At 40.2% G+C, this 14,960-nt stretch overlaps 1 long non-coding RNA gene across 1 annotated transcript; it reads left to right on the top strand.

Annotated features, from left to right (window-relative positions):
- Positions 1-650: 650 nt before the first annotated feature.
- LOC130912022 (uncharacterized) lies at positions 651-9,177 on the top strand. Its single transcript, XR_009062518.1, has 4 exons — positions 651-1,598; positions 1,697-1,850; positions 7,920-8,060; positions 8,191-9,177. It is a non-coding gene; the product is annotated as an uncharacterized LOC130912022 (long non-coding RNA).
- The last annotated feature ends 5,783 nt before the right edge of the window (positions 9,178-14,960 follow it).

The following is a 14,960-nucleotide window of genomic DNA, read 5'->3' as shown; positions in this document are numbered from 1 at the left end:
GCCCAGTGGATGTTTGCAAACCTTTTTTTTTTTTTTTTTTTTTTTAACTGCCATCTTTCCATTCATTTGTCGCAACTGCCTAATCAAAATCTTGGATTTTCTTTCCCTTCCATTTCTCCTCATCAAAGAAAGGCTTTGTGCCTTTACAAGGCTTTGTTATTGATCACTCCATTTTCACAACACTGCCTTTATTTCTTCAGCTCACTGGATGGTCTCCAGATAACATTTATTGGTGAGCAATTTGAGCTATTCTATCACTTCTTCAAGGCAGTATATTTTGATCATTACAATATACCGTAAAAGACAAACTGCAAATCCATACCAGTATATAATAAACGTGCCTACATCACAACAATTTTCCCTATAGAGATTTTTTGGGCCTTCGTATTTAACTGGTGAAACAACAGTGACCACTTGATAAGTTTCCGGTTGCACATAAACTGAAGAAACACTATTAGGACAAATGTAACAAAACAGAAAAGCACTTCGAGTGACAATGCATGTCACACATATTTGTTTTAAAAAGCAGAATAAAGTTTAAACAGTAAAAGTAGAGTGGCACATGCACCAGCCATAAGAGTGTGTTCTCCAGCCTGAAGCATTTTCCTCTTTGTAAAACCCAATGCAGTGATTCACGACATTCATCAATCTGCCGCTTCAAGTTGCAGAAACTCCTTGCTGACATAAAATTCTATTATTGTGGTCAGCCTACTGTGGATTGAGCCTCTCAGACCTGGATGCAACAGCCTGCTCTCCCTCATTTCGCTCTCCTAAACAGGAGTAGGAAGAGGACGTGGTTGAAGCACAGTACCAGGGGAGCTGTCCCTGTTTCATGATCTGCCTGACCAGCTATCCATCTCACTCAGGCCCCAGCACTGGCCCATGGATGTGTCTGATTTAAATCTTCCAAGCCCTAACAGCCCCAAAGCCTTCAAGCAACATGTGATACAAATTTCAATCTCGTCTTAATAGGGCAGATTCTTTAACAGTTTTATACAGTTTCCTATTGCAATACTATAGAGAGGTCAAGTCAACCATTATTAAAGTCTTAAAATCTTTTTTTGTCATGAATAGGTAATTTAACAATATTAATTGTTGTTGTGTTGTGTTGTGTAGTGTTTTGTTCATACACACTCAATTTCACCCTGATTATCCTTTCAGGATGTTACTTTAAGTGCGTATGACACCAAAAAGCATGTTTATGTCATATTTCACGTGGTGTTTTATGCTCCTGAATGAAATGGACTGCTTGGATGTGTGTGGAAGCGATCATTTTATATTTTCAATTTTTGAATTCCGCACCATGAAAATGAATGACTTCCAGCTCCTGACTCGGGTTTAGGATGAATCCGAATGTGATGTCACCCGGGTCAGCATCTCACAATACAGCATTGCTTTATAGCATGCAGATGGACTGCGAATTCAGCTGATTTTGCGAATTAATTCGGGGGGGGGGTTTCGCATCACGCCAGCCAAACGGCTGCTGGCTTTTGTGGCTGCACCAGGGAGAGGCATGTGAGCCTTTTTCGGTTTCAGAAAGTTCCCGTTTACCTCGAGATTGGCCAAAACAACTGTGGGACCATTGGACTTACGAGGAAGTGAGTAAACATCGTGTTTTGTATTATGTCAAATACTAGGATCATTTTAATTCGGAGGTGGCTTGCATTTTGTGGCTGACATGCTCCTTGTCCACTAGGCCGACGGCTGGCAGCTTGTCGCACATCCGCCCGCCGGGAGAGTACTATACCTGGCTTATTGCCATCTTCGTGTACCGGAGTTCTGTCAAATTTTCCACCCGATCAGAAATTCAACTTTGTGTGAAAATTGGCCGCGAATACAGCGATTACAAGGTAAACATTACAAACTTTCTTAAAATAAATGAGTATTTACTTTTACGTTTGATCATGGATGGGCATGTAGAAAAGCTCTGCTGACACATTTGCCATGTTACCTGCACAAAAACTGCAGCCACTCTCCTATGACTCGCTCACTGTTTACGTCTTCGCCGTGTAGTAAAGCATTATTTTGCCATATTCGTGTTGACCATGTGGCAGCTATGCGCTCCTCCGACGTCGGCCGGTTTGTCTGGAGGTCATTGTCCAGCTGCTACCCCGCAAACGAGCCCTCTGCCCTCAGCAGGGGAACGACGAGCTCTAACTTGCTCGCCAGTCGGCAAAGACAATCGACAACCCCATGTGAAACGATCCGGTCTAGTTATGTGTGATTTTTCGCTTCGACGACATTGAAACATCACTCGGTTCGGGTTAGCATGTCGGCTAGCTGTCACGCCTCTTGGTTTGTTTACACTCTCCGAAGCTGGGGCAGGGAAAAGACAAAAGCCCGACTAACTACAGAGGCATAAAATATCGTTCAGGAGGTGCGACAGTAAAGGTGAAGTCGACAGTTTTGACCATTATGGAGTAATTTTGCCCTGTCGTACTTGAATAAATGAATTTTTATCATTTCATATTCTATTTAGCACAAGACTTATTTGTCATGGCCATACCATTTATTTTGCTATTGGGGAAAAATACTTGGATAAAAGGAATATCCTGTAAAAATATTGGATTAGAGTGACTGAAACAATTACATTTTGCGGCTCTCTTTGTTACATTTTCCTCGTTCGGAATAATTCCCCCTCAATGGGCTGAATGGTAAAACAGATGAAACCATTCTCCTGCTGACGTCATCCTCCTGTTGGGGATGCTAAAGCTCTATAAAGGTAGGCGTGGCTAACCGACAGATTAAAAGACAAATTTCTCGTCATCTGCACTTTGCCAAATTGTTGTATATAGTTGAATCGTCTCAAGATATGATTCGAACATAATACATACATAATACATCACATAATAATGCTGTTTAAGACTTTTTTTTTCTGTCGTGCGCACTTTAAGCAAAGCTGTGTGACTGAGGAAAATATTTCGTTTGTTTCTATTTGTTTTTGCTGTGTAAAGAACGATATTAATATATAAGACTATATTGTGACTTGCTAAATGTCAAGGCAATTGGCATTACAAGGAAAATTCAAGACAACACATGCCCAACTACTAGAACTACCACACACAATAAAAAAAATTCTTTTACGTGTTCTTTTTGATAGAGCACTTTATTTAACCTACAAAGTCTGCTCTTCTCCTCGGCATTTTCCAAAGTATCCATCATTGAAAAATATAAGTCTTAAACATGAAAATTGAATCTGACAGTGATTCAAGGCATTTATCACATTTTGAAAAGAGCTCTTCAAATGTGTAGTTTACAGGAGCCACTGACCGACACAGGTTTAACCCTGCTGTAAAACACTTGTTCTGCAAAGAGCTTATGAAAGCGTCAGTGGCGAGAATCAATAAAGCATCTTTACGACAACAGCTTAAGAAAATGTGGCTGCCAAGAAACGGCATGCACTGGTTTGCATTGATGTATGGCAATGGTGAGTCAAAATTAATTTACTGACGTGAAAGTGAAAAACGCCACACCAATAAAGAGGTAGGGAGTTAGAGGACTATTAAGAAGCAGCTTGCCTGTCTATCCCTAACCATAAATACTAAAAACATCATTACTGGCTGAGAACAGACACATCAATTATCACGATTACTGCTGATGGAGACCTGTAAAACTGAAGGGGCACAAAGCAAAATGAGCTCACGGGGCTTAAATGCCCGCCGGCAAGTTAGTGAGTGTGCATGTGTGTATATGAGGAAGCTGACAGATGGTAGGTTTACATTTCAGACATATTCTGTCGGCAAGTCTAGTTCAGATTCGACACTTTATGACAGGGGTGGGCAAACCGGTCCTCGAGGGCCGCAGTGGGTCCTGGTCTTTGTTCCAACTGATTCAGCACACACAGTATAACCAATGAGGTTTCAGTGGAAACAAGGAGCACCTGACTGCAATCAACTGATTGCACTTGTAAGAAACCAGATTGGTGAAAGGCTGTCCTCATGATGGGTATGAACAAAAACCCGCACCCACTGCGGCCCTTTGTGGAATAGTTTGCCCACCCCTGCTTTATGAGATTCCAGACGAAGATCGGGAAGAATTGCACATACCAAATCAGACTTCCCTAAACAGGCCTTGTGACACCACTGGCAAACACACTGTGCAGTCTTGTTACAAGAAATGGGTTTGTGTATTAGTTGTTGACAGTGTTGGTAAGCTTACTTTAAAAAGGCAATTCGTTACAGTTACAAATTACTCCTACCAAGAAGTAATTGAGTTAGAAACTCTTTTACCTCATTGTGAAAAGTGAAAAGAAACTGGCGTTACTTTTCACGTTCTACACGTTATAACAGTACATTATACATTCTATGACATATTTCACACTAAAGATATTTATATTAACTGATTGAAGAGTAAAAACACTATACAGTGTATACAGTATTTTAGAACATTTGGTATTTATGTGGATCAAATAAATCTGTTAAGAAAACACAAATATAATCTGACCATTAACCAGTGCAAATCTCTGAAACTGTATGTTAGGTTTACTGCACAATAAGAAGAACACTATCCTTAAATATTCCGTAAAGTAACAATATTAAAAATAATTCAAGTTTGAGAATGCTATCTTTGAAATTCCCTAGCCCATCACTATTATCGCTGCCTTGTTGTGTTTGCCAGAGCGTGCAGTGAAGCAGGGCATGATCCGCCCACCTAGGGAATCATCAACGCGTTTGCAATGGCGTCATCGCCCCCATCCCGCTTCTCACCTCTCCCCTCCCGCTCTGCTCTCTCCAGGCAGGCAGCTTATGAGTGACAAAATCAGACAATTCCTGCTCCATTCACCTAAATTGTAGTAACGTGCCCCTTCATATCCTCAGTAACGATAACGGTGCTGCAAAGTTGGGAAAAGTAATTAATTAGATTACTCCTGAAAAACATAACGCTGTTTGAAACACTGTTATACTCTACCGCCGTTATTAACAACACTGGTTTTTGAGAGAAAAATAAGATCAAACACACACACAAACCAAATGTCTCCAGTTAGTGTGCCTGACACTGAATCTGAAAATCAGTTAAATCAACTTTCAGGGGTGTCAACTGTCTAACTCCTCTTTGTCACGGGCCACATCAAAGTTATGGTTTCCTTTGGAGGCCATTGCCATTACCCATACAAATATTTTATGTAAATATTGTGGAGATTGGTTTCAAGAATTCTTTTTAACACAATTTTTAATACTGACAAAAATTTTACATTTCGCTTTTTTTTGTGGGAAATATGAAGGTGATTCAAATGACTGGCTTTCGTGGGCCACACAAAATCATGGCTGAATCTGGGCCCCAGACCTTGAGTTCGACACCTGATTAAAGCATTACAATCCAATCCAAGGTGAGGATCAATGATCAGCTATGAACACATTTAAAAAAACAAAAAAATATTTTTTTCATTGGAATTTGCATTCTTACTCCATAATGAGCTTCCGCTCGCAAAAATGATGTAACAAAGTGCAAAGTGGAAACTAAAACTTGAAAAGGAGCAGGACTTCCGCACGTATTACTTTTGAGCCTGCGGCAAAGTGAGTGGGTTTAAACATGAACAGGAAGATGCACATCAGCAAATTCATCTAAGACAATTAGTGCATATCAACATCTGCATTGGAACAAACATTTAATTTATATAAAATAGTGAGCTGTTTGAGCAAGAAAATTTGTTTATGTGATACATCTTGAATGCCTAAGGCATTAACAGGATATTTTATAGGGAGTGTTTTTAAACAGAGGAATACTTACTTATTACTCTGCTCCATATTTGAAGGGAAACTCCAGTTCATTAGTTAGTCCTCAAACCGCCACTCGATTCACTCAAGAAGCTGATTTATTCATCTAGTGGCCAGCATGTGGTCCAAAAGGTTGCAGAAGCACAGAGCGCTCTGCCAGCTTTGTAAAATTAATCATATGGAATTGGGATTCACAGGCCGCTGTGTTGTACCTGCTCCTGAGTCCACGGCAGCTGAGTGAATGGCAGCTGTGGGAATAGATTGTACCGATTGATTTGCTTTTTCTCTCAAGCCTGGCGTGTCACCAGGCTGCCTCAGTGTTATCTACGTGCGTTATGCCTTCTGTACCCACCACCACCACAAGCGCTGTGCATCATTTGCTCGATGGCCTGACAAAAATCAGCTCATCTGAATAAGGAGTATTTGATTTATGTATTTCTTAGATTTAGTTCACTTCATAACATTGAATTTTCATTTCAGTTTTCTGACCCGGGATAATCTAAGGTCAAAACAAGCCTATTTGCATTTGTTGTTTCCATTTTGAAACAGTCAAATGTCGTAAGAACTTAGAAAGTCTTCACACGACATTTGATTGATTTGATTTGATCCACAGGTACAGATGAATTTTTAAATTATTGTTAGGCCTGAGTATCGTTGCAAAAAAAAAATAGTATATTTTTTACTGTATGTATTGTAGTTCTATTTCTTGTGAGGCAGCATGTTGGCCAGTTTGCTCACATTTGTGTTACACCGAAATCCCCCTATCTCCGTGTGCGCTGCGCTCAGCTCCGACGTGGACCGCCTGCGATGCCTAATGCCCACTTGATACGTCTCTCATGCGGTCAGCACACCCGCAGACTCTAAACGTGCATGCGCAAAGAGACCACATGATCAGATCAACACAATCTTTATTATTGTGACAGTATTTTCCGTGAAACACATGTACCGTGTTGGCCCAAATATAAGACGGCCCTGATTATAAGACGACCCCCTCTTTTTCAAGACTCAACTTTGAAAAAAGACTTTTTGAACAACAAATTAATTTTTACACAGAAAATAATTACAGTACATCCGAAAAAATGATTATAACAATATATTTGAGAGAAAAAGCCTGTTATTTTGCCTCATTCAAATCTTAATATCTGAACATTTAAATATGTAAACTAAAATGCAATCACATTCGTAAATGAATGGCTTCTGGTTTTTGAAATGTAAATAAACTATTGTGATAAAACAACAAAACAATAACTGCATTAACAATCAAAGTGAAGTTTAACTGTAACTGTAGTCTTTAAACAAATCTGAATAAGGAAAAACATTGCAATAAAATAATGCAAACTGGTTAGACTTGAGAGTAGCTGAGATCTGTCATGACAGAACATCACTTCAATGATATCTGGCGCCATCTAGTGTCGTGAATGGGGAGAGTAGCTGAGATCTGTCATGACAGAGCATCGCTTCAATGATATCTGGCGCCATCTAGCGTCGTGAATGGGTATAATGTCTAGACCGCGAATATAAGACGACCCCCTCTTTTTCGGTGTTATTTCAATGCAAAAAACACCATCTTATATTCGGGCCAATACGGTATATGGGCCAGAAATACACAAAATCCAATAGTTTAGCTACAGTTAAATACCGTTCAACACACTCAAAATCACACAACAACCCGCGGATGCAAACCTCCACCTATGTATCCATGCGCGCACACACACCCACAATAATAGTGTAGCCCTTGCAAGAAATTCCAGCAGAAATTAGCTTTATTAAATCAGCACAGAATCCTAGCTCACTTTTTAATGTTTATTTTTCCCCGTACTCACTCAGGTCCTACCAGTAACCCACCAATGGGAGCGTCACGTTGACGCATCAAACACACCAATAAGAGAGAGCTGACGTATCTTTGCAGCGCTGACAGTATTCCTAGTGACGCTACAATAGTTTTAAGAAGAATTTCTTTTCCTTTAGTCATTTTAAAACATATTTTATTGTTTGGAGACACAGAAGCACTGTAGATCCCAAGCAAATACATGTTGTTTTGTGTAAGTTTCAATAACATATATTAAAATGTATAATACTTTTATAAACATGATTTACTTTGAAAGACCGGATATTGCTGCCCTTCTATTTCCTGTTTGGTGGGGCCGGATCGAGCCCTGCAGGGTTTTATCCGGCCGCAGGTTAACAGACACGTTTGTATTTTAGTTTTGACGAACAGAGAGGCCGGACTCAGGCGGATCCTGATCGTTGCTGAGCGGATCTTGTGGAACGTATTTGTTATGTCGTTCTGAGTGCAGCGTAACGCAGCGCACATGGACCAAGTGGAATTCCGGAGTCTTGCTTTGGGTAAGAATCTGTCAAGTTTGTGCCTAAGTGTGTCTTGTCCTTGTGCTTGGCCATTGATTTCACCTGTTGTACCTACTCCTTGTGTGTTGACCAATACATTGCCTCTTGTGTCACCTACCTCATGAATAAGGGTAAAGCCCATGGCACTGTGGCTAACCTCCCTAGATGTGGAAGGAAAGGAAGAATTGACGGGAGATTTCACTGAAAGATTGTGCGGATGGTGGATAAAGAACCTCGACTGACATCCAAACAAGTTCAAGTTGTCCTGCAGTCCGAGAGTACAACAGTGTCAACCCGTGCTATCCGTCAGCGTCTGAATGAAAAGGAATCTATGGTAGGTTACCAAGGCACACCCCACTTGACCCAGAGACATACAAAAGTCAGGCTAGAGTTTACCAAAACCTACCTGAGAATGCCAAAAATGTTTCGGAAGAATGTTCTCTGGTCAGATGAGACAAAAGTAGAGCTTTTGGGAAAAGGCATCATAATAGAGTTTACAGGGGAAAAAAACGAGGCCTTCAAAGAAAAGAACACGGTCCCCACAGTCAAACATGGCGGAGGTTCCCTGATGTTTTGGGGTTGCTTGGCTGCCTCTGGCACTGGACTGCTTGACCGTGTACATTGCCTTATGAAGTCTTAAGACTACAAACAAATTTTGCAACATAATGTAGGACCCAGTGTGAGAAAGCTGGGTCTCCCTCAGAGGTCATGGGTCCTCCAGCAGGACAATGACCCAAAACACACTTCAAAAAGCAGTAAAAAAATGTTTGAGAGAAAGCACTGGAGACTTCTAAAGTGGCCAGTATTGTGTCCGGACCTGAATCCTATAGAACACCTGTGGAGAGATCTGAAACTGGCAGTTTAGAGAAGGCACCCTTCAAATCTCAGAGACCTGGAGCAGTTGGCCAAAGAAGAATGGTCTAAAATTCCAGCAGAGCATTGAAAGAAACTCAATGAGGGATACCGGAAGCAGTTGTTCGCAGTTATTTTGTCTAAAGGTTGTGCTACCAAGTATTAGGCAGAAGGTGCCAATACTTTTGTCTGGTCCAGTTTTGGAGTTTTGTGTAAACTTCTTTTTCTTTTCATTTTCTTTTGTGTTTTTTCATTGCAAGCAAAATAAATGAAGATATTACTACCGAAGCATTTGTAATTGCAATCATTTTCTGGGAGAAATTGAGCATTATCTGACGAAATTGCAGGGGTGCCAATACTTTTGGCCAACAGTGTACACATACAAACAATCTTAGATGACATATACTTGGTTCTTTTACCATCTGCTCAGAATTGAGCCGCCCTAGTCAGTTATTGAGTGGTAACTAACGAAACTTACACAGATGAGAGGTCAAACATCTTGTAAAGACAACCAGAACAGTCCGTTTATTAACGATTCTTTGCGCTGAGAACACAATGACCTGGTTAATGAGAATACTCACAGGCATTCTCTTTTTGCGTTTAATCACACTACTAGTATATGTTGCTGACTATAATGTGAGAATTCATATTTTCAAAGAATAACCTCTTAGCTATAAACATAGAAGTTTGTCAGGGCTGCCTTAATTAAATGCTGAATTTCTGCTTTGAGTTTCATCCGATTAATTTCGTTGAGTCGTCCCCAACATTGCTTTCATTTAGAGCCCACGTTTGGGGTTTACTCAATTAGGGAAACAGACTGAGATATTTGCTGTTTCTCGATTGGTAGCTCAACAGTAATGTAAATACACCAGTTTTAATTGCATGCATTAGGAGGATGAGTTTGCTGGCTGTATTCACTAAAACATGTTATCCTTGGAGTGACTCAGAGCCTGTCGAGTGAAATCACTTCTATTAAGCATGAAATGCTGTCAATTTGTCTCCCCGGAGGGGAAATCTGCATTAACCTGTGGGAAAATAATTAAAATGATGCCAGCGTTGATTGCATTATCATGGAGTGGTATTATGCGAGGTGTTGCAGGAAAATCTGGTTTCAGACATTCAGGACTGCAGCTTTTATTTTTTGTCTTCTATATCTGGCTTTTTAACCTACCATATTTCACACAAAGTCGTCATTACATAACGATGTCTGCCTTAAATATATTGCTGTGCCCCATTCTGTAGTGTAAGATTAGATGCCACATTGTATGTACAGGTAGTCCCCGGGTTATGATGTACCTGACTTACGTGATTTCGACTTTACAACGCATGTCTCGCATACTGTATTTTCTCGTTTTTTGAGGGGTTTTTTTTGTTGCGTAACAGTGTCTTATCCGCCAACTCTCAGTATTGATGGGAAGTACACTGAAATTAATTAAATGACAAATAATATACTACAGTATATTATTTGTCATTTAATTAATTTCAAAATTTGATCTCTACAGTACAGTATATGTGCGGTCCACTTTCCTTTGTTGCAGTTGGACTTGTTGAAGCGCTATTTTCTGTTAGTTTCGAGCATTGCTTTCACGTTGGTAAGCAGGGGTGAACGTCAGTCAACATTTCAAGAAGGCAGAGAAACGGTAAATGGCGTGGGCTCGGCGATGCCCTCTCCTGTTAGCTCGCTATCAGCCCACTAGCTTGTTGAGCAGCGTTGGTTTTCACCGCTGGACCTGTGCCACTAATAGCTGCCGTTTTCCTTGTTGAATTGCCCAAGATTTGGACCTTATTTCCCGCTGCATTATTGTGCAGCCATTGAGGTATGTTTTTGTGAGCAAATATGTCTCTATTGCTTGACTTTAAAGCATTATTGTATGCTTTTTGTCATTATTGTGTTTTATATTATTACATATTTTATTATAATTTATCTCTTGCTCTCTATCATCTACCTATCTTATTTTTTTACTTTTTTTTACTAATATCACATATAATACATGTTTTGGATAAATATTTTGAGAGGAGGTAATCAGGGGTGCTTAAAGGGTTTATTCCAACTTACGTGGAAATTCTTGACGTAGATGAGACTCCGAGACTTGCTGTGCATGAACTCCTGGAAGCACCTATATACAGTGGGCAAATAAGTATTTATTCAACCACCAATTGTGCAAGTTCTTCTGCTTGAAAAGATTAGAGAGGCCTTTAATTGTCAACATGGGTAAACCTCAATCATGAGAGACAGACTGTGGGGCGGGGGGGGGGGGGGGGGGGGGGGACAGAAAATCACATTGTTTGATTTTTAAAGAATTGATTTAAAATTACAGTAGAAAATAAGTATTTGGTCACCTACAAACAAGCAAGATTTCTGGCTGTCGAAGAGGTCTAACTTCTTCTAACGAGGTCTAACGAGGCTCCACTCGTTGCCTGTATTAATAGCATCTGTGTTAACTCATTATTGGTATAAAAGACACCTGTCCACAACCTCAGTCAGTCACACTCCAAACTCCACTATGGCCAAGACCAAAGAACTGTCGAAGGACACCAGAGACAAAATTGTAGACCTCGCACCAGGCTGGGAAGACTGAATGTGCAATAAGTAAAACACTTGGTGTAAGAAATTAACTGTTGGAGCAATTATTAGAAAATGGAAGACATACAAGACCACTGATAATCTCCCTCGATTTGTGGCTCCATGCAAGATCTCACCCCGTGGCGTCAAAATGATAACAAGAGCGGAGAGAAAAAATCCCAGAACCACACGGGGGGACCTAGTCAATGACCTACAGAGAGCTGTGACCACTGTAACAAAGGCTACTATCAGTAACACAATGCGCCGCCAGGGAGTCAAATCCTGCACTGACAGACGTGTCCCCCAGCTGAAGAAAGTACACGTCTAGGCCCGTCTGCGGTTCGCTAGAGAGCATTTGGATAATCCAGAAGAGGACTGGGAGAATGTTTTATGGTCAGATGAAACCAAAATAGAACTTTTTGGTAGAAACACAGGTTCTTGTGTTTGGAGGAAAACGAATACTGAATTGCATCCGAAGAACACCATACCCACTGTGAAGCATGGGGGTGGAAACATCATGCTTTGGGGCTGTTTTCTGCAAAGGGACCAGGACGACTGATCTGTGTAAAGGAAAGAATGAATGGGCCATGTATTGAGAGATTTTTAGTGAAAATCTCCTTCCATCAGCAAGGGCATTGAAGATAAGACATGGCTGGGTCTTTCAGCATGACAATGATCCCAAACACACAGCCAGGGCAACAAAGGAGTGGCATTTCAAGTCTCCAGGTCTCAACTCCATAGAAATTCTGTGGAGGGAGTTTAAAGTCCGTGTTGCCAAACGGCAGCCCCAAAACATCACTGCTCTAGAAGAGCATGGAGGAATGGGCCAAAATACCAGCAATAGTGTGTGAAAAGCTTGTGAAGAGTTACAGAAAACGTTTGGCCTCCGTTATTGCCAACAAAGGGTACATAACAAAGTATTGAGATGAAATTTTGCTATTGACCAAATACTTATTTTCTACCATGATTTGCAAATAAATTCTTTAAAAATCAAACACCGTGATTTTCTGTTTTTTTTTTTCATTTTGTCTCTCATGGTTGAGGTTTACCCATGTTGACAATTACAGGCCTCTCTATTATTTTCAAGTGGGAGAACTTGCACAATTAGTGTTTGACTAAATACTTATTTGCCCTACTGGATATGGTTGGAAGTGGAATGTTTTGATCATCCATCAGCTAGTAGCTATAATGTGCAAGTGTGGATCTACCCATCCATACGCCTTAAATCGAAACCAGCTGCAGACAATAGGTTAAGAATGTGCTTTAAACCTAAGGATCCACCTAAAATATTGTATGTTTGTTCTTATCACTTCGTTGATCATTCATGGACAAAATTATAACATGTGCAGCCTGTGTTAACATGAGGTGTAGATTGATACGCCAGCCACTTGAGTTACCAAAATGAGGTGAAATTACAAATAATATTACAGTGCCCGAATGCAGAAGGGCTGACACGGATTTTGTTGTTACAAGGAAATACTACAAGGTATATACATATAAACAAAAATAGCATGTCATTCTTTTTTATTGCAGATATTGATTGCAATAAAGCTTTTGGACAACATGATACCATTTCTTGTTTTATTTAAAATGATTGGTGCATGTGCAAAACAGTTCAATAAATCACAATTTGTAAAATCATTAGGAAAATATTAACAAAGGTGGAGCATCAGTCGAGCCTTCCATCAAAGTTGAACGCACATAGTCTCGATATACTGTGTCCATCAACGTACAGTAAGTGTTGTTGCGAGGCACATTAAGTTGTCTTCCCTTACCTAACAACGTTTTCAACCTGTAAACAAACGAACAAAAAACTCCTAACACTAGCACGTATCAGTTTACATAATTGTGCCATCCTACATGTAATTATTAGCAACAGGCTAGCAGCAGATAGCATGTGTTGCAGCCACAGCAGTACAGTAGTTGTTGTAAATAATATTAAACATCATCATTGTTACAATCATCATCGTAATAACAATATCAAAGACAACAAGTTGTTTCATGCGCTAGATTTTAGCTTTAATATTTTTTCAGCACCGGACACATGAAAATGCAGGAATATGAAGAACATACCTTCCATAACAGCAGCGGCAACATGGCTACATAAACACCCCGTCTTTGTGGTGGCATGAGCTTGGTTCCACATTTGCCTTCATGAACATGTTGTCCTCCCATCTCGTGATGATGGCAGATGGATGCGATATTTCCAATTGTCTTTTTTGAGGCATTTTGATGAGTGATGCCACTCCAGCTCCACTGTTGTTTTGGATGGAGAAAGTGTAAAACAGAAGTTGCGAGTAGAACTGCGGAAGTAAAGCGGAAGTACCTCAGGAACTTGTCTATAGTTGTCAAACCAACTTGCACAACAGTAGGTCAGGTGGCTCTCCATTGTAGAGATGTAGAATTTTATAAGCATGTGGTAGATGAGCTGTGCCTGGCGTGAAGCTTCTGTTACTGCAGCCTACTAAGTCACTTGCAATAGCCAGGAAAAATGTTTTTGGATTATGGGAGCAAAACTCCCCACAGGAAGACCGTGACCAAGATCAAACCATGAACCTCAGAGCTCCGAGACAGACGTGCTAACAACCTACTCACTGTGCTGCCCACATGTACAATTTGAATGCTAACACGTTTTCAGAGGTTGTTTAGCAACGTACTGTATATTTAACACACAAACATATAAGGCATATTCATTAGGAAATGTGGGAAGATGTGCTTCCAAATTAGTCCACAATAATATAATGAGTATGTTTTGGACACAGAACAAGGCAAGGTGGTACAGTGGTGTGTGCCATCACCTAGGGAACCAATTCATGCTCAACAACAACAGCAGTAATGGTCTCTAAAGTCACACAATACCTTCCAAAGGCCCAAGAGGCAGGAAAAGAGCACCAATGACCATTTTACTGCAGCAGGTACCTTTGACAGATGTGGAGTTCACCTTGACATTTCAGATTAAGTTGAGTAAAACCTCTGTGCAGGTCAAATAAATTCCATATAGTGCTCATGAGCAACACTTTTGTCTCCAATATAATCTTTGTTTTGTAGAGTTTTGATGGATTTCTCTATGTCTGCTTGAGAAAAAACAGAGGCCAAGCCAATTGGTTAGCTGTAATGACATAATATTGACTTGCTGTATCTTCCAATCTTGATTATTTCAGACTGCAGAGCCAGTATTAGATTAAATTGTGATAGCTTCACTGTAACAATGTCATTTGTTAAAAAAAAAAAATTAAAAAAAACTGGGGAGTGGGGGAAGTGAAGTGATGCAAAAAGTCAGTTATAATGTAGCCCTCGAATTATCATGCTAACTTTCTTCTAATTAAAGTGTCTGCATGACCAGTAAACATTAGCATTTACATTCTCTGCTAAAATGATTTCTTTTATGACCATGAAATTGCCACAGAGCTGCGGAGTTATTATTGCTAACACACTCTTATTGTCTCTTGTTGTTTGTTGATCTAATGGGAATTTTCCACCCCTGT

The sequence above is a fragment of the Corythoichthys intestinalis genome, chromosome 2 (assembly GCF_030265065.1).
Source record: "Corythoichthys intestinalis isolate RoL2023-P3 chromosome 2, ASM3026506v1, whole genome shotgun sequence".
In the NCBI taxonomy this organism is placed as follows: Eukaryota; Metazoa; Chordata; class Actinopteri; order Syngnathiformes; family Syngnathidae; genus Corythoichthys; species Corythoichthys intestinalis.
This window is presented reverse-complemented; position numbering and strand designations above follow the sequence as displayed.